This window comes from Vombatus ursinus, unplaced genomic scaffold, assembly GCF_900497805.2.
Source record: "Vombatus ursinus unplaced genomic scaffold, bare-nosed wombat genome assembly UNPS02014973.1, whole genome shotgun sequence".
NCBI classification, from domain to species: domain Eukaryota; kingdom Metazoa; phylum Chordata; class Mammalia; order Diprotodontia; family Vombatidae; genus Vombatus; species Vombatus ursinus.
Window position 1 is genome coordinate 1,120,733 of NW_020954751.1, and position 25,184 is coordinate 1,145,916.

At 41.5% G+C, this 25,184-nt stretch overlaps 1 long non-coding RNA gene across 2 annotated transcripts; it reads right to left on the minus strand.

The window, feature by feature from the left end:
- Nucleotides 1-554: 554 nt before the first annotated feature.
- LOC114030695 lies at nt 555-10,799 on the minus strand. 2 transcript variants are annotated; one of them, XR_003567659.1, is made up of 3 exons: nt 10,710-10,799; nt 9,392-9,532; nt 555-1,101 (listed from the first exon to the last, which is right to left on the minus strand). It is a non-coding gene; the product is annotated as an uncharacterized LOC114030695 (long non-coding RNA). The 2 variants fall into 2 exon arrangements; XR_003567658.1 differs by having other exon boundaries at nt 9,312-9,532.
- Between the last annotated feature and the right edge of the window lie 14,385 nt (nt 10,800-25,184).

Here is a 25,184-nt window from a genome sequence, read left to right on the forward strand (position 1 = left end):
TCTTAAATTTATTGTTTTTGGAGTTAGATCCAAAACCAAGCCAGTCACCCAAGCTCAGAAATATTTATACAACTGAACTTTGATCAAAGTCCTTGTACAATCCTGAAATAACCCCACTCTGTGTGGTCTTAGAATAGCTCATTCCTCTCACACAAAACAAGTCCTTTCCATCCATGAAGCAGCAACATTCTCTTTGGTGTAATCCATGGTTAGACAGGCAACCCTGAAGCAAGGGGCTGAATGGGTTACCTAGGAATTTGGGGACATATAGGTGGGTCAGTCAGTCCTAGGGCCATAGATTTAAAGTCGTAAGTTACCTTAGAAATAACTGAATCTTCCATAAAAGAGCCAAATTTCCTAAAACACAAATTTGATTGTGTCTGATCCCTTAGTCACTTAAATTAAATTAAGTCTAACCCCACTCCAAGACCCAGAAGAGTTGTGTATTTATTTCATCCCAAAATCAAAAGATTGACATACATTTATTAAGCATCTTCTATATGCTATGCTACACATTGGAGATAAGAAAACAAAGGTGAAAGAGTTCCCTGCCTTCAAAGAGCCTACAGTCTAATGAAGAATGACACTGTGTATGTAGGTATGCACGGAATAGATGATAATTGGAATGAGGAATAAATGGGAGTTATCAGCAACCACCAGGATCAAGAGAGGTTTCAGGTGGGCTTGATCTGGGTCTTGAAGGGAATTAGCTATTTTAAAAGGAGAAGGTATGTCAGTCAATTGATACGCATTTATTAAACACTTATTATGTGCCAAGTTCTGTGGAAAGAAAGACAGTCCCTACCCTCAAAGAACTTACATTTTAATGGGGGAAGATAACATATGAAAGGAAATTGAACATTGTTAGGGCAGAAGGAGGGGGAGAAAGGTACCAGTTGAGGAGCTATGAAGGAGGAATCCAGAGAGAAACCTGGTGAGAGATGAAGAAATGGTTGGCCTGGGCCCCCTCCTTTATACAGGTCCTGGAGGAGCCATGCAATCAAAGCGAGGGACTGCAGGGGTGGAGGGCACTTGCAGGATGTGAGCTTCCAGGACGAAGAGGTTTCCGGGGCATGCTGGAGACTCGGAGGCACGCACAGCCTAGTGAGGGACAAAGGAGTTCAGCCTTCTTACTCAGAAGCAAGTCCTTCATCTTGAATCATTTTGAGAACTGCCTCAGGTCCTCCCTTAACTTTTACCACAGATTCTGTCATGCCTGGCAAGCAAAGGGACAGGGAAGCTATAGGAGAGAGGATTCATTTACACAGATAAAGTCAAGTGCAGCCAATTCCTTGACCATAAAGTCAAATGGAGACAATTACTTAAGCAGAGTAGACCTCAGGCCCAACAAATCTAAAGCTAGTATGGAGCTTTGTTGTTATTGTTCAGTAGTTTCAGTTGTTTCTGGTTCTTTGTGACCACATTTGGGGTTTTCTTGGAAAAGACACTGGAGGGATTTGCCATTTTCCAGCTCATTTTACATATGAGGAAACTGAGGCAAACAGGGTTAAGTGACTTGCCCAGGGTCACACAGATAGTAAGTGTCTGACACTGGATTTAAACTCAAGTCTTATTGACTCCAGGGCTGGGTCTCTCTCCCCTGTGCCACCTAACTGCCCAGAAGGGGGCTTTAGAAATCATCTAGTCCAGTCCTTTCAATCCTTTACAGAGAAGAAAGAAGCCGAGGTCCAGAGGGGATGGGTGACTTGCCCAAAGGGCAGAGCTCTCTTTCCACTACACCACACTTAAAATAGAGTTGGGATAACTCCAGAAACCTGATTGGGGAGAGTGGTCTTCCACAATGGCTTCTTGGGAGCTCTGTTCTCAAACAAGTCAAACAAGTCTCAAACAAGACTTGGTGGGATAGCATCCTTTTGTAGAGGGCTCACAACTGACCCTTGTGGGAGCTTGTTTGCCCTGAACAGTTAACTTTCAGCCACCAGCCAGAGGCATCCAGCCAGGAGTAGGGCCTTTCTACTGATACCTTGTTTGTTGTTCTCAGGATTCACTAGAGCTCCATGAAGTGGCATTTCCAAATACTATACTTATTTTTTTGTTGTACTTAATAGTAGTTTTGTATTTTGTTGTTGTACTTAATAGTATTTTTAATTACATGTAAAGATAGTTTTCAACATTCATTTTTGTAAGAGTTTGAGTTCTGAAATTTTCTCCCTCCCTCCCTTCCCTCCCCTCTCCCCAAGACAGCAAACAATCTGATATAGGCCACACATACACAATCATATTAAACATATTTCCATATTAGTCATGTCGTGAAAGAAGAATCAGAACAAAAGGGAAGAACCATGAGAAACAAAAAGCAAACCAGAAAAAAAGAGAAAATAGTATGCTTCAATCTGAATTCAGACTCCACAGTTCTTTCTCTGGATGTGGATAGCATTTTCCATCACAAGACTTTTGAAATTGTCTTGGATCATTTTATTGCTAAGAAGAGCTAAGTTTATCATAGTTGATCATCGCACAGTGTTTCTGTTATTGTGTACAATGTTCTCTTGGTTCTGTTCACTTCACTCAGCATCAATTCATGTAAGTCTTTATAGGTTTTTCTGAAGTCTACTTCCTCATCATTTCTTATAGAACAATAGTATTCCATTACATTCTTATACACAACTTGTTCAGCCATTCCCCAATTGATGGGCATCCCCTCAATTTTCAATTCTTTACCACCACCAGATATTACAGTTTAAACCCAGCAGTGATGCTCATCTGTCATTGTGCTGACATCAGCAGAAAGTGGAGCACTGGGAAAAGAGATTAAAAATTTGCCTCTGACCTAGGTTCTGGCATACCACAATAAGAGAATCTGATGGGGCCAGGGGAGCTCCCAAAGAGTGCCACCCTCAGGGCAGGTAGGCTGTGCAGTGGATAGAGCATTGACCCTGGATTCAGGAGGAAGTGAGTTCAAATCCAGTCTCAGACACATAACACTTACTCACTGTGTGACCCTGGGCAATTCACTTAACCCCATTGCCTAGCCAAAAAAAAAAAAAGAATGCCACTCTTCAGGGTGTGGGTGAGTATACAATCTCTCCTTATGAATGTTTCACGATCATGCTTCAGATTGTATGTGAGTATATCACCTCTCTTTGTTATTATCCTAATAAAATTAATAGCATATCAGAGCTGTACTAGTATAGGGTAAATAGGGCTTTGCCCCAGAGTGTCAGCATTTGGGGGTGAGTGGCTTGGAAACCTCTGGGATAGAGGAGTAACTGTCTTTACACCTTGCCTCAGTCCTCTAACACCACACAGCACAGTCACTGCCCCTAAGATCCTGCCACTGTAGTATTTGTCCCCTGGATACACTTGCCCTCCATCTCCTGAGGGCTGAGGGAAGGGCCAGACCTTCGTTTCTCTCAGCTCAACTGCACCCTCAGTCAGATTGTCCCCTGCAGCATTTCTGCATGCCATCACATCCCCATTTCTGACTTTTTGCCCCAAGTGAAAACACGTCTAGTTAAGATTCTAGCTCATATTGATGTAGCATTTTAAAGTCACAAAGTACCTTATATCCATCATCTCATTTCATCCTCTCAACTATATGAGGTAAGCAACGCCAGGAACCCAACTCCCATTTCATATATAAGGACACTGATGCTTAGAGTCATGAAATGACACAAGGCATCGTGGTACAGTGGAAAGAGGGCTAGATTTGCAGTCAGAGACCTGGATTCAAATCTTGAGCAAGTTATTTATGGTCTATGTGACCCTGAAGAACTTATTTCTCCCCTTTGGTATCAGTTTCCTGTCTGTAACATGAAGGGATTGGAGTGGATAGTTTATAACGTCCTTTCCAGCTCTGAATCTATGATCCTACAAAGAATGACCCCAGTGCCCCCAGCTGCTAGTGCCTTTGCTTTTCAGATTTCCTCAATTCTTTTTCTCGTATGTACTTATCTATATACTTGTCTGTCCTCATTAGAACGTAAACTCCTTGAGGGCAGGTACTGCTTTTTTTGTATCCTCAGCACTTAGCTTGTGCCCAGCACATAGTAAATACTTAATAAATACGTGTTGACTGGTTGAGAAAGTCATACAGCTGGTGGATCACAGTGGTCAGAGTAGGGAATTTGAACATCAATCTTCCAATTCCAAATCCAAGACTTCTCCCACTGCTTCCTATCGTACATTCTGTGACTAATGAAACACCTGAGAGACAGAGTTTCTGGGTAATTGATAATCAATTTATTCATTAGGCTAGCTAATCATAAATAGATTGACGGTCAGTGGTTTCTCTTGGCAACCAAAGACAAAACCATGGAGAGGATGAAAGCTTTAATATACTTTTGGAAAAGAGAATGTCCCTGACAAGTGAAAATCAACCCTGAGTGGTGGACATTTGATGAGGAGGTGGGCTAGAAGTCTTCAGCTCCTCCTGCTGAGAACATGGCTTGATCATGAGACTCAGCCACCTCCTGAAATCTAGAAGGGAAATCCATCTCCATCCAGATTGCTCTGGTTGGTTTTCTCCTTCATGAGCTGGGTCACTCTTATTTCTAATGGAGGGGATAAGGACAGAGACTCATTTCCCCATGCAAGAACTTGCCTAGACTGGATTCTATTTATACTCTAAACAGAAGTAAGGTCTCCTAGTTGGGTGGGGTCAGGCCCAAGATCCAGGAGAATGTTCCCTGAGGTTTAGGGCCATCTCATCCATCAGACATGTCTTCCAGAGCCTTAAATGAGGAAATAAAAGGAAAAAAGCCTGAATCCTAATTTAATAATTGTTTATTAATATAGTACTAAAATAATAGCTTCTCTCAATTCTCTAGCACTTGGAGTCTGTACCTTGCCCTCTAGCCCTAGATTTCATGCAGTCTTTTATTGTCCGCTGGTTTTCTCATGTTTGCCCCTGCAAACTACAGTAAAGACCCATAGAAGGCAAGGAACGTATCATGGACTGTCTTAATCACCCATAGAGTTGAGCCAAGTACTGAGGTATCCCTGGCACATGGCACAGACTCCTCAAGTAATAAAAATACCTCATATTATATAGTATGTTAGGGTGTGTATTATAGAGGAAGGAAGGAAGGATTTATTACATGCCTATTATAGGCTACGCCCTGTGCTAAGCACTTTACAAATACAATCTCATGTAATACTCACAATAATCCTAGGAAGGAGATGTTGTTACTGTCTCCATTTTACACTTGAGGAAACTGAGGCAGGAAGAGATTAAGCAATTTGCCCAGAGTCACACAACCAGTAAGTGCCTGAAACTGGATTTGAACTCAGGTCTTCCTGACTCCAGACTGAGCACTCTATCCACTGTGCCACCTAGCTGCAGTGGATAGTGCATTGTGGGTATCTCCACAATAACCCTTATTTTGTAGATGAGGAAATTAATATTGGGGTGGGGGGGGAGGTGTTTGGGTTTGAAATGACTTACCCAGGGGCAGCTAGGTGGCGCAGTGGATACAGCACTGGCCCTGAAGTCAGGAGGACCTGAATTCAAATCCAGCCTCAGACCAAACACTTGTGTATGACCCTGGGCAAGTCGCTTAACCCCAATTGTCTAAGAAAAAAATCCCAATCCCCCCCCCAAAAAAAGTGGGAAATAGTATGAAATGACTTGCCCAAGGTCAAGCAAATGGAAGAAAAGGGACTCAGACCCAGGTCCTTTGATTTCACTTCTGGTGTTCTTTCCACTATACCACGTGTCCTCAGAGTACTTTAGAATTCTGAGATACTCAAAATGATTTGTGATCTCATCAATGTGGATTTTCCCTCTGGTAATAAAAACCAACAATAGCATTTTAAGGTTTGCAAAGTTCTTTACAAATATTATTTCATCTTAATCTTACTGCCACCCTGGGAGGTAGGACCTATTATCATCTCCATTTTACAGATGAGGAAATTGAGGCAGAGAGAGACCAAATGACTTGCCCAAGGTCACATAGCCAGAAAATGTCTGAAGCCGGATTTGAACTCAGGTCCCACATCTGCCCATCCTATTCTACTCTTGTTCATATTCTCCCATAAGTTCACTTTGGGGGGTCCAAAGTGCTGTGGACCTGCCTTGATTTCTCCCAGCATCTGAGGATGCCAGTTAGCAGTGTGAGCCATCTTTGGTTACTCTATGGTTAGTCCACATGACCAGCCCATCTTCCTTTTCATTTAGTACTTAGCTAAATGGTACCTGGCATATCGTAGGCACTTCATAAATGTTCATTGATTCATTCATTCATTGGATGGCATCCTTTATCTTCATTCATAATTACCTGTTTGGGGTGTGCCATGGGCCTCTCAGCTCCCACCTTTCAAATGGCCTCTGGGGGATAGTCATTTTCAGTTCTTTAGAGACTGTAACGTTCCACGTTTTGCAGTCATACAACAACACCAGAACTATATGGATGTTTAGAAAAGAAGTTGGGTCTGTATTTCAGAAACGAATTTGAACTCATTAAAATAACTTTGCCATTTTCCAAAGGTAAAAGCATTCTCTTCCCCTGTTCAATTCTGGGCCCAAGTCACTGTCCATGAATGTGCAAGATTCACAAACTGGTGGATGAGGTTGTCTCCCAAGTCTATAGGTGGCCTCTACATTCTTCACCAGAACAAGAAGTCTATAGGCTTTCCCTCCATTTCCTCTCCTCTCACTCACTTCTCAACTCTTTGCACACTGGATTTGCCATTAAGTTATTATGATTACAAAACAGAAGCAAAGACATATTAGAGAGAGAGAGACAGAGAGGTGGGGGGTGGGGGGAGGGAGAGAGAGAGAAGGCACTAGCAGCTGGGTACATCCAGGAAGGTTTCATGGAGAAGGAGGTATTTGAGCTGAACCTAGAAGGAAAGCAGGAATTCACGGAAGTTGAGATGACAGCAGCATGCATTTCAGACATGGGGGTCAGCCAGTGCATAGATACAGGAAATGGAGGGCTGGAGTCAGCAATGTGCTAGCAAATGTTTAACAACTGGCTTTCTTTAAAAAAAAAAAAAAAGGTGTGTGCAGTACATAGGACAGCTAGGTGGCGCAGTGTATCTACTCTGTTGAGTGCTAGGCCTGGAGTTAAGAAGACTCCTGTTCCTGAGTTCAAATCTGGCCTCAGAAACTTACTAGCTGAGTGACCCTGGGCAAGCCATTTAACCCTATTGGCCTCAGTTTCCTCATCTATCAAGTAGGTTGGAAAAGGAAAGGGAAAACCACTCTAGTATCTTTGCCAAGGAAATCCCAAATGGGGTCACAAAGAGTCAAACATGACTGACCAACAGAGTGTAAATGCTCACCTAAAAATTTAACAATAGGCTATCATGATCTGGTATGAGCTGGCTCCAGCACACGCCTGGCAGTAGGTGAGGAATAGTAAGAAGTCCGGTTAAGTTGTGAAGGGCTTTAAATGCCAAATAGATGAATGTGTATTCAATCCTAAAGGTAATAAGGAGCCAGTGATGTTTATTGAATAGGATGGTGCCATGATAAGACCTATGCTTTAGGAGTTACTTTGGCAGCTATGTGGAGGACTGGTTGTTATGGGGAAAGACTTAAGGCAAACAGACCAATTAGGATACTATTGCAGGAGTCCAAGCAAGAAGTGATGAGTCTGAGTCAGGTGGCTATGTAGGTGGAGACGGGACAGGTGCAAGAACTATTGAAGAGATGGAAAAGATAAGATTTGCATTTGATTGGATATATGGGTTGAATAAGAGTGAGAAACTGAAGATGAGACCAACGTCAAAAGACTGGGTGAGTAGAAGGATGGTGATATCTTCAACAGGAATAGGGAAGTTAAGAAGGTTGGGTTCAGATTACAAAACTGACAGAAAAATAAAATAACAAATGTTGGAGGGAAAAAGGACTTCGGTGGAACTGTGAATTGATCCAGCCATTCTGGAAGCACGTCTGAAAATTACTAAGCTGTGCGTACCCTTTGAACCCATAATACCACTACTAGGCCTATATCTCAAAAAGAATAAAGAAAAAGGAAAGGGTCTTTTATACATAAATATTTATAACATCTCTTTTTGTAGTAGCAAAGAACTGGAAACTTAGGGGATGCCTATCAATTAAAGCGACTTAGGTGTGTTTAGGGGCACCAGAGAAGGAACCAGTAGGCAGAAAGAAATTCAAGATTAAAAGAAGAGAGAATGATTACAGGGGCAATCTATTGGAGAAGAGAGGGGGAGATGGGATCAAGGAACATTTAGAAGGGTTGGCCTAGGCAATGAGGAAGGTCACCTTTTCATCAGAGTAAATGAAGAGAAAACAGAGGATGGTATCAAGGAGGTGAGGAATCTTATAACAAATAGTCTCTGTTCCACCAGTAAAGTGTGAAATGGGGTCCTCAGCTGAGAGGGTGAGGATAGGAGGTACTTTGGAGGATTTGAGGAAAGAAAAGAAGGTTTGGAGCAGCCACTGTGGGAATGGAATAGAGAATCAATTAGGGAGGAGCAGAAGGATTGCCTTGCTACAGTGAAGGCCCAAATTAGATCAGATAGCACAAATTTGTAGTGGACCCAGTCAGTGTGATGGTTGTTTCATTTAGCAGCAAATGAGTAGAAATAGAGGAGGCAGGTGGTGGAAGCAAATCAGGGTTGGAGTCTAGAAAAGTATGAGCTCAGCGATCTTAGAAAGGCATGGAAAGACCTGTTCAAAATGATAGTGAAGTGAGCAGAACTAAGAGAACATTGTATACAGTAATAGCAATATTGTTTTAAGAATAATTTTGAGTGAATAAGTCCTTTTGACTTATAAATGCACAAGTTAAAAACAAAGGACATATGAAGAAAGATGCTATCTACATCCAGAGAAAGAACTGATAAATGGAAATATGTATAGAATAATGACATATATATTACATATGTATGTATATATGTGTGTGTGTGTGTGTATACCTATTTGTGTCTAATGATAGCTATTTTTGGGGGCGAAGGGGAGAAAAAAAGAAATTTTCATGATAACTTTATTATATATTTAAAAGAAATAGCAAGTTGTACATAATAGGTTTGCAGTTTCATGTGCAATTATCTTTTTAACTATACTATGTTATAAAAATGCTTGTTTTATTCCATAAATTAAAAATAAAATTAATTTTTAAAAAAGCATGAGCAGCAATGGGCCAGGAGACCAAGGAATTCAGGTGTAGAGTTTAACCAGTTAATTGTAGGGTTAAAAATGGGAAGAGAGGAAAGTAAAGCCAGAAGAGGGGTGATGGTTAGAGGAACAGAGGGACTGGATGTCATGATGAGGACAAAGAATAGATTTAGGAAGAATAAAGCATAAGAAGAAATTGAAAGATAGGTTATGATCAAATAAAGGAATTTCAGAGTTCTTGGTCACAGAAGTTGAATACCTGTGGTTGATGGCAAGATGAAGGGTGTGACCATTCCTATTTGTAGCTAAGGTGGAGTGGTAGTAAGGTCAATCCCCTACCTCCAAGAGTAGATCTCTCCTTTGTACAATGGTCTAGTTCAGCTGTTTTTCCCATTGTTCTCTTCAGTATCATTTCTTCTTCTTGTATAACCATATATCTTGGACTGTGACATTCAAGTCCAAGCATGGTGGTTCCATTCTCTACAATAAGGAAGATAATTTGCATTTAATGTTGTTCATTCTTCATTCTCAGAGAAGACCAATGACATCAGGAGAGTGATGCCTTGACTTGAGCATGAATTGAATCTGAGAGAGGCAGACCTGCACAGTCATCAGCCTCCCTCTTTCCTCCAGAGTCAAAGAAGTCCAGCAGCAAGACAAAAGTCAAGACAACTGGCAATGGCCCAGAATGTTGAAAACAGTCTGTTACTAAAAAACAAAAATTGCCAGTCTCTTCCATGTTCCACCTGTCCTCTTCCTTCTAGCTTCATTTTCAAATGCCCCTGAGATTGAAGTTGGGTTGAGACTCAACTTTAGTTAGTTCAATCTCTTTCCAAGTTTTCTTGGAACTAATTTTATCCATCACTGCTTCTCTGTGTTTTATGAAGTGATATTGCTCATAATCTCGCACCATCCTTCCTTTAAAAATTTTACAAATGAGTTTCTATTCTAAATCTGTATTACCTTTGGCTGCTCTGTTTCTCCATCTGCAGAGAAACACAAGTGTTTACTAATTAAGATGGCTTTTAGGCTCTCAAGCCATCCTCACTACAGCAATTGATTTATATCTGTTAAACTTCTGAATGAATTTATTATTATTTGCATCAGCATCCTTTCATCCAATCACATCCCATTTTTTATCACCAATTGCTTTTAAATAAATCAAGTTGGAGTTATTTTATCTGTCATATCATTTTCTTATTTCTATTCTTTTCTCCTTTGTGGTGGTGTTCAGTTTTTTCAGTCATACCCAGTTCTTTGTGAATCCATTTGGGGTTTTCATGGTAAAGAAAACCTTCTTCAGCTCATTTTACAGATAAGGAAACTGAGGCAAACAGGGTCACCCAGGGTCACACAGCTAGTGAGTGTCTGAGGCCAGTTTAGAACTCAGGAAGATGAGTCTTTCTGACTTCAGGTCTAGCATTTTATCAACTGTGCCACCTAGCTCTCCCATTCTTTTCTCTAGCTTTGTATTAATTTTTATCTTTGCTCTAACAAATTTGTGGCCTGACTGTAAAAGGATGCTTGTTTCAGGATCATTCCCACATGATTCAGGAATCATTCCCACACCAGTCAATGAGTCATTTCCTGTCTGTCAAGGTATAATCATTTTCAGTGTATGTATGTGTGTGGGGGGGGGTTGTTATTTGGTACTCACCATTTCCAGGGCTGGCAGTTAGATGGCAGAGTGGATAGAGTGGTGGGTCTGGAGTCAGGAAGACTCATCTTCCCGAGTTCATATCCAGCCTCAGACACTTTCTAGCTGGGTCACCCTAGGCAAGTCACTTCACCCTTTTTACCTCAGTTTCCTCATCTGTCAAAAGAACTGGAGAAGGAAATTGCAAATCATTCCAGTATCTTTGCCAAGAAAACCCTAAATGGAGTCTCAAAGAGTTGGATGTGACTAAAAAGCAACTGAACAACAACAAATTTCTAGAGCTTCCCCATTCTTTTCTTGAAGAAAGTATTCATGATTATAGGATCATAGATTTAGAGCTGGAAGTTCAAGCTCCTGATTTTGCAGATGAGGAAAATGAGCCACAGGGAGGTGATGTGATTTGCTCAAAGTCGCTCAGGTAGTAAGCAACAGTTAGGATTTGAACCCAGCTCTACTGACTCCAGAGCCAATTTAAAGAAACAGCCTTTAAACTTCATCATGGGAAGTGGAGGCAAAGGGAGGCAAGGGGAAGTATGGTGCTTCCCACAAAGGAAATCCTGCTGCAACCCAAAATAACATCTTGCAATGCTGAGTCAAGTCAATAAGCATTTATTAAGTGTTTTTTATGTGTCTGGCACTATGCTAAGCGAGATACAAATACATGCAAAAAAAAATACAATCTCTGCCCTCAAAGATTCTAATGGGAGAAAATAACACATAAAAAGGAGCCGACAAGTAAAGGAGTAGAGGAGGAAGGAGGGACAGGAACTTCAGAGTCAGAAGCAGAGCCAAGAGAGGAATGAAAGATGGCTGCTTGGTCCCTTCCTCAAAATAGAGGTTCTGGGAGGAACTCACCAGTGGAAGTAGGAGACTGTTGGGTGGAAAGTCTTTCTGGGGAGCTAAGGCCAAAGAATAGAGTGATCTTCCAGGGTGACAAGGTAGCTGGCATTTGAGAGTCAGAAGCAAGGAATGAAGCACAGCTGGTCTTTTCACTTCCTTAAAAAAAAAAAAAGTTTAGTCATCAATGAAAAAGAGAGAGACCTTCAACCAAAGAGAAGTATTAGAGGTGGTCCTGAAAAAAAGGACATAATGATGTACTTCATTTTTTTCATGTATACAATGAAAGGGGTAGATTAAATGACATGTAAGGTCCTTTACATCTCTAAATCCATGCTTCTATAATTCTATGTGAATAAAGAAGGAAAAAGAAAAAGATTAATCAACAGGGACTGCATACTTGCCCTGAGCAATCTGCTTTCCTACGTTATCTCCTTTATGCAGATTTCTCTCATATCCATACGTCCAACCCCAATCTCTCTCCTGAGCTCCTGTCCCATATCACATTTACCTATCGGATATTTTGACCTGGATATCTTATAGATATCTCAAACACAACATTTCCAAAATGGTACTCGTTCTCTCCTTCTCCCACCTCTTCTGAACTTCATTATTTTGGTCAAGAATGTCAGAATCTTTCCAGTTACCCAGGGACACATCCCTGGTGTCATATTCAATTCCTCTTCCTCCCTCACCACACAAATCTAACCATTCTTCTTATATTTCCCCTCTTCTCCACTTACACAGTCCCCACCTTCATTCAGGCCCTCATCTCCTCTAAACTGTGTACTGTAATGGCCTCCCTCCTTTAATTCTCTCCCCACTCTAATCCACGCAATTGCCAATATTATTTTTCTAGAGCATTAGACTGACCACCTCATCCCACTACCATAAAATCTCCAGTGGCTGTTTATCACATTTGGGATCGTCTGCTATTTAAAATACCTGGACCCAGCCCATCTTTCCCATTCTAGCTTTCATATACATTACTTCCCTTCACTCTACAGTCAAGCAACACTGCTTTTCAATGCTCCATCTTCCAACTTGGTGTCTTTGTACTGGCTATCTTCCATGCCTGGAATTCTCTCCTTTCTCACATTCTTCTCTTGGAATCTTTGATTTCCTTCAAGACTTGGGTTCAGGTCCCATCTTGGACACATACTGGCTTTCTGACCCTTGGCAAGTGACTCAACCTTTCAGTGCCCCACTTGACTTTCTTTTTATTTATTTATTTATTACTAGTTTTCAACATTCACTATTATAAGATTTTGAGTTTTAAATTTTTCCCCCTCCTTCCCTTCCCCTCTCCCCAAGATGGCATGTAATCTGATATAGGCTATACATGTACAATCATATTAAGCATATTTCCACATTAGTCATGTTGTGAAAGAAGAATCAGAACAAAAGGAAAAACCACAAGAAAGAAAAAACAAACAATAAAAAAAGAGAAAATAGTATGCTTCCATCTGCATTCAGACTCCACAGTTCTTTCTCTGAATGTGGATAGCATTTTCCATCATGAGTCTTTTGGAACTCTCTCAGATCATTGCATTGCTGAGAAGAGCTAAGTCTATGAAAGTTGGTCATCACACAATGTTTCCGTTACTGTGTACAATGTTCTCCTGGTTCTGCTCACTTCACTCAGCATCAGGACATACAAGTCTTTCCAGGTTTTTCTAAAGTCCATTTGCTCATCATTTCTTATAGAACAATAGTATTCCATTCCATTCATATACCACAACTTGTTCAGCCATTCCCCAACTGATGAGCATCTGCTCAATTTCCAATTCTTTGCTACCACAAAAAAAGCTGCTATAAATATTTTTGTACATGTGGGTCCTTTTCCCTCTTTTCATGATCTTTTTGGAATACAAACCTAGAGTGCCATTGCTGGATCAAAGGGTATGCACAGTTTAATAGCTTTTTGGGTATAGTTCTCCACGTGACCTTCTAAGGTTAAAATTTGCAGATAAGGTACTGCCTTCACATCTATGGAGGGAATTTCCTCATCAGGAGTTTATTCCAATGAAATCACAGGTCCAATTTCATCCCATTCTTGTCTATTATAGAGTGCTGAGCAGCCTGTGAAAGGTAAGAGGTTCTAAGAGAGGTAAAACAACGGAAGTTGGAACTACCACATTTCCTCTGATTCATTCCCATATCACTGAACCAGAGTGATACAAGTGCATTCTTGTAGGCAAATGTACTCATGATTTCCAAGAAAACTTAATGAAAACAAAGTAAAAGGAAGAAATAGAATTATTTGCATTTCCTTTTTCATTTTCACTGTGATTTCCTATATTCATGTAAATGACTGATATGGCATAAATAAGTGAACAAATAGACATTTATTAAGTTCTTACTAGGGGCCAAGCAGTGTGCTGTGCTAACTGGGGAAACAAATAGAAAATTGAGACAGTTTCTGCTGTCAAGGAGCTCACCCTCTCATTGGAGGAGAAGACATGATTTTCTATGAAAAGACAGTTCATCTGCAGGGCAGATGGAAAGGACCAGAAATCCTAAGGGTGTAGTGGTGAGATGGACATCAAGGTCAAGGAGTCCATAGGCTATATCAGCAGGTTAGATGGTAGTGCCAGGGGCAGGGGTATGCTGGTAAATATTTAACTACCAGTTCTTGAAAAAAAAAGTACCTATGACACACTTTTAAATTTAACCTGCATTAGTAACATTTTCTCCATCCTTTCTTAACTCTAGACAATCAACCAAACAATAAATCAAGCCCTGATTTGGGGGTTGCTGGTTTCCGAGGTGTAAATGTTCACACTATAGTCATCAGAGAACTGGTTAGTGATGGTTTCAGAGCACCCCTGCCCAGAGTCTGTGAAACGTAGAGGCAGGGCAAATGGTGAAGGAAAAGAGTAGGTGACTCCTATCTCATCCAGACTGTGTGAGCAGTCAGGCAGGCAGGCAGGCAGGCAGGCAGCCCAGATGGGTTCTGGGCAGCTCCAGGAAAGGGGCTGAAGAGGGTACGGGAAATAGTGCCTCTAGGGGTGATGGGAGCTGCTGCCCAGCCGTGGTTTACAACAAACTTGAAGCCAGAGGAAGTAGAGAGAGAGTAAGGCAAGGGGCAGAAGGACACCCTCATGGCAGCTGGCCTCCACCCAGGCAGCAATGGGTACAGCATTGGGCCTGGAATCAGGAAGACCTGAGTTCAAATCCAGTTTCCGATACTTACCAGCTGTGTGACCCTGAACAAGTCACTTAATCTCTGTTTGCCTCAATTTCCTCAACTGAGGTTAATACCAGTACCTTTCTGGGTTGCTGTGAAAATTTAAGCATTTAGCACGGTGCCTGACACATAGGAAGTGCTATATAAAGGCTTATTCCCTTCCCCACCTCTTCCACGCATACATTTTATGCATGCATTCATCTGCATGGCTGATATGTTCTTTATCTTCTTACATGAACAGAGTTCATTTGTCGCTTCACCAAATACTTAGCAAGTACCTAATACATAGAAGGAGTCATTTTAAGTGATGACAGTTTTCCAAGTTTACTCCCAATCCCTAAATGCACTCACAATTACCAGGTTAGGTTGATTGACCTGCTGCTGACATAGCCTAAGACCTCCTCAACCTTGACGTCCATCTCACCACTACACTCTTAGGATTTCCTGTCCTTTCCATGTGCCCTGCAGATGAACTTTCTTTTCATAGAAAATCATGTCTTGGGGGCAGCTAGGTGGCACAGTGGATAGAGCACCGGCCCTGGATTCAGGAGGACCCGAGTTCAAATCTGGCCTCAGACACATAACACTTACTATCTGTGTGACCCTGGGCAAGTCACTTAACCCCCATTGCCCAACAACAACGACAAAAAAAAAAAAAGAAAAAAAAATCATGTCTTCTCCTCCAATGAGAGGGTGAGCTCCTTGAGAGCAGAAACTGTCTCAATTTTCTATTTGTTTCTCCCCGTTAGCACAGCACACTGCTTGGCCCTTAGTAAGCGCTTAATAAATGTCTATTTGTTTACTCATTTATGCCATATCAGCCATTTACACGAATCCAGGAAATCACACAGTGTGTGTGAAAATGGAAAAAGAAATATAAATGATCCCTACTCCATCCTCAGTAAACTATGCTTCATCTTCTATTCACACTCTTTCCACCTTCTGCTCTTCATGGAAACCTGGCTCTCTCTGAAAGACATAACCCACTTGACCAATCACTGCAGTACTGCCAGTATGCTCCCATGGGACAAGCACTAGCTCTGGGTCAGAGGTTTCAGGTTCAAATCCAGCCTATGATGCTTCCTACTTTTGTGACCTTGAGCAGAGATCTGGGCAGTTTACCTGAACCTCCTGAAACCTGGGTTTCTTCATCTATAAAATAATGGGTTGGACCAGAGCCTCCTCCAGCTTTAAAATCTCTGATCCTTTGTGCCTTAGTACATTTCCAAGTCCCTCTCCTCGTATCTCCAGAATAGCTTTAAATTAGGGTCATGGTTTCCTCTGGCAAGTTGGTGAAACCTAGAGACCCCTTTTCAGAATGATTCTAAATTCATAAAATAGAATATGTAGGATTATAAATGGGACCAATTATATTGAAATACAAATATCAAATCAAAACAACAACAATTCAAAAAATTTCAGGTTATGGTATGATCCCAGGGTCATGGATTTTAGATCTGGCAGAGGCCTTATTGTTGTTGTTCAGTCATGTCTGACTCTTCTTGACCCCATTTGGGGTTTTCTTGGCAGAGATACTGGAGTGGTTTGCCATTTCCTTCTCCAGCTCATTTAACAGATGAGGAAACTAAGGCAAACAGGGTTAAGTGACTTGCCCAGGATCACACAGCTATGAAGTGTCTGAGGCCAATTTGAACTCAGGTCTCCCTGGCACGCTATCCACTGTGCTGCCTATCTGCCCCACAGGAAGAAGCCCTAGAGGTCACCCAGTCCCTTAGAGGTCATATAGTCCAACCCCCTTATTTTACAGATCAGGAAATTGAGGCTAAGGGAAATTAAGTCATCTGCCCAAGGTCACAAAGGTAGGAAGCATCAGAGGCTGGATGTGAACCCTGATTTAAAGGGGTTGGTCTTAGCTTTCTGAGCTCATTTTGAGCTTTAGTGCTCCTGACATTATGCTACCAGGTGCAAGCTTTGGTAGCTATCCTCTATCACCTAGCCTTGCATAAATATCTTGTGTGTACATGGTTATTTGCATGTTGTCTGCCCCATTAGAATATGAACTCCTTGACATAAGGGCCTGTTTTTGCCCTTCTTTGCATCCCCAAAGCACAGTGTCTGGAACATAGTATGCACTTAATTAAATGCTTATTGATTGGTGATGTATTTGTATTTTTTAAATCTAAAGTAGTCACTGTATCCACACTGGTCTGCGTAGATAACTCCCCCTTTTCTTAATCAGAAGCATCTCTGTTTGCATCTTCAGAATGTCATTCTTGACACCTACTCATCCATCCTGGGCTGCTGTTCCTTCCCTGTGGAGTATTAGTACTTACTATCTTTTCTCTTAACTGTTTGAAATCAGCTCTCTTCAAATCTAGGTTGCATGTCAGACAACAATACCTAGCCTTGCTGTTCATCATTATCACAAATTGTAAGATGTATATCAGTCACTTTCTCTCAAGGGTCCCATAGACCTACTTTCCCCAGTTGTTAGTGACCCTCCCCCATCCCCACCACTGTATATTTATTTTGTAGATATTGGCTTAGAACCAAGAAGACTCATCTTCATGAGTTCAAATGTGGTCTCAGACACTTACTAGCTGTGTGACCCTGGGCAAGTCACTTAACCCTATTTGCCTCAGTTTCCTCATCTGTCAAATGAGCTAGAGAAGGAAATGACAAAGCACTCCAGTATTTTTGCCAAGAAAACTTCAAATGGGGTCACAAAGAGTTGAACCTGACTAAAACAATTGAACAATAACAACAATCTTGTATTGAATTATCTATCAACATTTTATATCCCCTCGTAGGATATAAATTCCTTGAAGGTAAGGATTATCTCACTTTAGACTCTGTATCTCCAGAGCATTGAACAAAGTCTGGCACCCAGTAGGTGCTGAATAAATGCTTGTTGCTTGATTGATTAGCGTCCAAGGCAGACATCACAAAATGATTCCAGGGCAAACACCTTAAAGAGGGCTCTCAAATCAAAATTTTAAGACAAATTGAGTTGGAAAAAGGGAAGAGATCCCAGATTTCCAAATATAAGTCTGCATTGGGAAAGAGAGCCTGGAATATTGCCCCACCAGAGGAAACAGATGCCAGGACACCAAGGGTTTCCTGCCAGAGCATCTGCTGCCATGGGAGGGAGCAAGGCAAACATGGCTTCCTTCAGGAAGAGGAAGATCCCTCTGACACCATTATTTTCGCCCAACAGAAACCGGCAATAGTAATCAGGTTGTCAATATTTCCCCCAGCAAACACTCTTCCAACTCTGACCAAACGCTCTCTCCATGCCAGGCAACCAGTACTCTCCACTCTTCCATTCCACACCCTCAGCTTGCTCTGAACATCATGACCTCTATGTTTCAGCCAAATAGAATGACGAGCTACTCTCATTAAATACTCATTCATTCAATAAACATTTACTGAGCAGGCTGCTATGTGCCAAGCACCGGGCTAAGCCCTGGGGATACAAAAAAAGGCATAAAATAGTCCCTTCCTTCGAGAAGCTCCCATTCTAATTGGGAAAGACAAAATAAAGATAAAAAGATGCTCTCCATATTTTCAAAGGCTGTTTCCCCCTGTGCCTAGAATGCACTCCCTCCTAATCTCCACCTCTCAGAACTCTTGTCTTCTAAATGTCAGTCAAGAATCTAGCCACCTTCCTTATGGAACTTTCCTTGATCCCTGGTATTAACGCTCTCTCCCTCCTCAGTTTGTTGCTCCCGAGTCATTTTTTCAGTCATGGCTGACTCTTCATGACCCCATTTGGGGTTTTCTTGACAAACATACAGTGGTTTGCTATTTCCTTCTCCAGCTTATTTTACAAATGAGGAAACAGGCAAACAAGGTAAAATGACTTGCCCAGGGTCACACAGGTAGTAAGTGTCTGAGGCCGGATTTGAACTAAGGAAGATGAGTCTTCCTGACTCCAGGCCTGGGACCCTATCCACTGCGCCACCTAGCTGTTCCTCAATTTATGTTGTTATATTTATCAGTTACATAGTTTCTTCCCCAGTGAACAAACCTCTTTGATGTTTGGGATTATTATATGTTTGTCTTTGTGTATCAATTCCTTCACCTACCATAGTGCCTTACGCATAGCAGTTATTTAATAAAAAATTTATTTAATTTTATTCAGTGAATTTAATTGAATAATACTGTCTTTGATTTCTCATTTTTTCTGAGGCTGAACATTAGCCTATTCTCTCTGGGTATTGTTAAGGATTAGTTTCCTAAGGCTGATATCAGCTAGGTTTTGGTTTTCAAAGTGCACAGGGACATATGTTCTCTCTCCATTTCCTCTTCTTTGCTCATGCAAATCCTATCCATAATTCAAGTTAACTTCTAATACTACCTTCTATCTCCTTCAGAAAGCCCTCCCTTATCACTTTAAGCCAGCCCAGTCACCAATTTAAGTGATAGATGCTCCTTGATTGCCTGTTATGTACAAGGCCCTGAGCTAAATGTTGTGACCGATACAGAGAAGAAGTCCCTGGTCTCAAGGAACTTACATCTAATAGGAGGGAATGAACTATACACATAAATAACTACAAAGTAGAATGTGAATGTGAAATTGAGACCAATTTAACAGCAATGACCTGGTAACCATTAATTTTGAGTCCAGGGCAGATACATGGCTATCACATGGGCAGATTTCAAAGGTCTGTAATCTTTCTCTTTCTCCCTCAAAATTAAGCTCTTAGCATAGTACTCTGCTTGAAGAATCATTGATTCAGAGCTGGAATAAACCCTACAATCTACTAGAACCCATTTATTTAACAGATGAGGAAATTGAGGCTCAGAGAAGGATGTGATTTGCCCAAGCTCATATAGTCAGTAAGTAGTAGAAGCAACATTTTAACCCAGGTCCTCTTATTACAAAACTAAAATACTTTACAGAACACCACACTGAGGAGCCTAATAAATGTTTGTTGAATGGGTGCACGACTGAATGAATCTGGTTTTGAAAGCTTGTTATTTTAAGATCTATCTTTCGTCATGTTTTTGTACAGGGTCCTTGCTGGATTGCACTGTTTCTGGGAGTGGTTCGCTGCTGTGGGGTCCAGGGATGTCAGGCCTGTTTCCTTTGTACAGCTGGCCTAGCGGAGTCAACAAATCAGAGCAGAGCTCTGCAAGTTTTGCCTTTGACTGGACACCTTATTACCCTACCCTCTTGGAAGCACTTCTACTTGCTAAGAGGAAGGAACAGCAACACCTGACCTGGCACAATGCAATCCAAACCCCTCTGGGGTATTGTCACAAGTCTCTTGCTCCTGAAATGTATCTGTGTCTAATAGGGTTTCTCATGAATTTGTAGATGTCTGTGTCTAGATCTTCTCAAGTGTCTAGACAGTTTAGACTGAGGCACCAGGAAGGAAAATGTGTATCACCCATCTTGAGGGATAGAGGAGCAGCTTCCTTAATTATGTTGTTTTAGTTGTTATTTGCAAAGTATTATGGACAGAGCAGGCACCTGATACATGTTGAATTCAATTTAAATGAATTGTAAATATTATCTCTCCGAATGAAGAGCAAGCGCCACTGGGATGAATCAGATTGGCAGGGCTTGTCTAAATCTCAGATCACAGTTTCATCATTGCTTACTCCCCACACAGGTACACAATGTATGTGTAGACCTCAGTAGCAGCATGGACCAACACAGATATTTATCAGCACCCCACCACCATATTTACAACACAAGGGCAGGAGCCCTTGGCACCCCACACTGTCCCTCTCAGTCCCTACTGCATTCTTCCTAACACCTTACTCTGACCAAACCAACTTCCCAGTCTGATCCATCCTCTCTCAGTTGAGGGCACAATACGTATTGCTTGCCCTAAGCACCATTTGTAATACTTACCCTGTGTCCCAAAATTCCTAGGATGGCTCTGAGACTATACCCCAAATCTTAAGACTACTCATTCATGTACTAGCAGCTTTCCTATTTCTTGGTACCCCAAAATATCCTTGTGGAAGTGCAAGTGTAATCAACCATTCCCCTAATCAGCTCTTTCCACAGTGGCAAAAACCACAGAAGAAACGTTTTCTTCATACTGTGAAGGTCAATACCTGTGCCCTTTTCCACCTGGCCCCTTCCTACCTTTCCAATCTTCTTATACTTTACTCCACCCACTCTATGATGCAGCCACCCTGGCCTGCGTGCTCTTCCTTGTGTGATACTCCATCTCCTGACTCTGTCTTTTCACTGGGTGTCCCTAGTACTGGAATATTTTCCTTCCTCACCTCCTACTCCAAGCTTCCTGCAAGACTCACCCTAACTCCAATCTTATGCAGGTGGCTTTTCCTAGTCCCTGATCCCTCAATGCCTTCCTTCTGAGATTACTTTGCTTGTACCCTGTATATCTTATATGAATACAGTTATTTGCATGTTGTCCCCCTCTTTAGAATATAAGCCCCTTGAGGGCAAGAGGCCATGTGTTTGCCTTTCATATAATAATGCTTTTCATATGATAAATGCCTTTTATTGCATCCTTAGTGCTTAGCACAGTGCCTGACACATAGTAAGAGCTTAATAAATGCTTGTTGACTGACTACCAGCTTTGTTGTCTGGGACCACAAAGGAACAAGGAGTAGTGCACACATGAAACACTACCATCATTAAAAAATCCTGGATCTGGTTAAATGAGACCAATCCATGAACTCTCTGATGCATGCCCCTCCCTGTGTAGCGTGTTTCTCCCTAACTTCATCCTCATTTTCCTGGCCTTGCCCACTGCTAAAAATTATTTTCTATTACCTGCCTTGCTTCCTGGATTTGGTCACCCTGGGAACTTGGGTTGACTCCAATTGGCCTGAGCTAATTTAGCTCCCCATTTACTCTTTTGGATCACCACCTGGACTATTCCTTCCTACTCAAGGAGGGTTCTTCATTTCTGATTCTGCTAATAATTCCCTAAACACCAGAATAGTACATATTCTGTGTAGGAGCAAAAAAACTTCAATATCTCTGATATTGGTTGAATCACTTCAATTCACTGGGCCTCAGTTTCTTCAGCTATAAAATAAGTACAGTAATATCTATCCTGGCTCTTTCATGTAGTTCATAGAAAGATCAAACAAGATAATGGTTAAGGAAATAGCTGACTGTGATAGTCCAAAAATCTCTCTAGTTTTAGGGATCTCTCTGGTCCAGAGTGCTCTCTTGTGACAGGCTGCCTCTGCTTTGGGCCTTCCTTCTTCCTCCTGCCTAACATTTTGCTTTGTACTTTTGTGGAAATTTTCATGCCCCATGTTTGTATAGCCAGGAAATCTAGCTAAGGTAGGGTCTCTCTGCCTAGGATGTCAGAGATAAGAAACCAATCAGGAGAGCCTCAATAAGAATCCATCCCCTCCCTATAAACCACGTGGCCCTCACCTGCTTCAGCAAACAGCACAGGTGTGGAGAAGACAAAGAACTCATGCCTAGAAAGAGAGGCAGAGGATTTGTGGAAACTTGTATGTGCCAAGTCTTGGGGTAGCCTCACTGAAAGTCCTTTGTTTACTACCATTTCTCTTCAGGCTCTAGCTCTAAGTACACAGCACCCTAGATTCTGATTACCTTCCTGGTTGCACTGTTCACACCCCTGGGGGGTCTCCTGGTGATGCACCCTTCCAAACAAACATTCAGTTCCTTCCCTGAGCTGTGTAACTTAATGAGAACTCCTTACAACTAGCCAGCTCCTGACACCTACCCCACCATGTCATCTTCTTGAATACCATCCTATTCCCACCTGTCCCCATACCACTTCCCATTTCTTTCCACCTTTCGCTCATGCACCCTCATTCTAGTAGGGTATGTTGTTCAGTCATTTTTCAGTCATATCTGACTCTTTGTGGCCCCATTTGGGGTTTTCTTGGCAAAGATACTGGAGCGGTTTGCCATTTCCTTCTCCAACTCATTTGACAGATGAGGAGACTGAGACAAACAGGATTAAGTGATTTGCCCAGAGTCACATAGCTAGTAAGTGTCTGAGGACCAATTTGAACTCAGGTCTTCCTGACTCTAGGTCCTGTGCTCTAAACACTGAGTGACCTAGCTGCCCTAAGAATAGGATTAGGAGCTCTAAAGGACTGGTGTCAAATTTAATAGAAAACTGGGCCACTAAACCATACACAAAGATCCTTGCTAGCCACATATTGACTTAGAAAACCACATACTAACATTATCTAGGTTCTACTGTATTTTTATTTATTTTGTTAAATATTTCCCAATTACATTTTAATCTGGTTCTGAAGTACTAGGTAGGGTGGGCAGGACGGTGGGTAGGGTGTTTGTACACCTCTGTCTTGAAGGACCAAATAAGCTAGGGCTCTGGAAGAAAGCAAAGGGTGACCAAAAGGACCTTTTAGCTTTTTAGCTTTATTGAGAAAGAAAAATGAATGAATGAATGAATATTTATAAATTTATCAAGTACTTGATAAATATGCCAAACACTGCTCTAAGCCTTAAAGGTCCAAATACAAAAAAGGGACAGTCCCTACCCCAAGGAATTTACATTTTAATGGGGGGGTGGGTGGGAGACTACATCTATAGGGAGTGGGCTGGGTGTGCCTATGAGTAGGATACTGTGGATGGGACAACCACTTGAAGCTGCAATTTGTTCTATCGTGGAGAATGATCTTCAGCCTGGAAAGGTCAGAAAAAATAGTTAATAGGGAGATGAAAGTCAAGATAAAAGAAGAGCTAATAAGAGAGCTCTTTCAGTTGCTGTCCTTAATGAGTTTAGATCATCAGACTTGGAAGTACACTGCTGGATCCTGAAAAGAGCTGGCGGAGATGAACTCTCATATGTTACTACCAGCCACTGTCAATGAGCTTTGGAAGGTCAGGCAAAATGGGAGGGTTGCCACAAGAGCAGATCTGGGTAAATATTGTCCTGATTTTGGAAAATGAGATGGGGGTAGAGTCTGTAGACTAAAGGCTGATGATTTTGACTTTGATTTCTGGAAAAAAATTCTAGTTAGCAAAACTAGCAAATGAGCACTTAAAAAAAAGGAGCAATAAAAAAAAAAAAGAAAGGGAGCAATGACTGATAAAATATAGACTGGTCTTACTAAGAACAAGTCGGCCACACTTACCTTATTTCCTTTTCTGAAGATAGGGTATCTAAGTCTTAGATAAGTAGGTAGATCTGGGCAGCATTGTAGGTATAGTTCTTCTAGATATTAGAAAAGTATTGAACAACATCTCTCATGCTACCCTTGGGGAGAAAAATGGAAGAGCTATGAGTTAGACACTATGACAATTATGTCAATCAATCAATCAACATTTATTAAGCAACTACTATGTGCCAGGCACTGTGCTAAGCACTGGTCAATTTGGAACTGGATAAATCACTAGATCCAAAAAAGAGCCATTCATAAATTGATGTTGCGGCAGCTAGGTGGCGCAGTGGATAGAGCACTAGCCCTGGAGTCAGGAGGACCCGAGTTCAAATGTGACCTCAGACACATACCACTTACTAGCTGTGTGACTCTGGGCAAGTCACTTAACCCCATTGCCAAAAAAAAAAAAAAAAGTCATGATTAGGGGCAGCTAGGTGGCACGGTGGATAGAGCACCGGCCCTGAAGTCAGGAGGACCTGAGTTCAAATCTGGCCTCGGACCAAACACTTGACCCTTACTAGCTGTGTGACCCTAGGCAAGTCACTTAACCCCGATTGCCTAACAACATACAAACAAAAAAACAAAACAAAATAAATTGATGTTAATTTGAAGGGAGATGTCTTATGTATTGTAGTGGAAGCTAGATGGTGTCACAGTGGATAGAGCACTGGGCCCAGAGTCAAGAAGACCTCAGGTCAAATCCAGCCTTAGACTTGTGATCCTAGGCAAATCATTTAAATTTCTGGCTGCCTCAGTTTCCTTAATTTTAAAATGGAAATAATAATAGCCCCTACCTCCCGGGGTTGTTGTGAAGATCAAATGGGATAATATTTGTAAAGCACTTAGCACAGTGCCTGGCACACTGTAGGAGCTTAATAAATGTTTATTCCCTCCCTTTCTTCTTGCACCAAATATCTTTCCTTGGTCTTGAACTATTCGATATCATTATCAATGATCTGAATAAAGGTATAAATAGCATACTTATCAAATTTGAAAATGACATAAAGCTGAGTAGGATAAAAAGTACACTAGGTGACTAAAAAAATCCCAAACAATTCTTCACAGACTAAAACACTGGGGTGAAGCCAATCAGTTGGAATTTAATGGAAATAAACATTAAATCCTACATTGTATTAAAAAAAATCAGTTCCACAAGTCAAGGACAGATGAGGGCCTGGCTCATGAGAAAAAGATCTAAGGTTGTTAGCTGACTACAAGTCAACAGTATGACCATGGCTGCCAAAATAGTTAAAGTGATCTTAGTTTACATTGAGAAGAGCGTAATTTCTGGGACTAGGGAGGTGACTATCTTATTCTGCCTTGAATTGAGTCCAAGTGCTGCCTTTGACAAGTATTGCCTGTGTCCGATAAGGCAA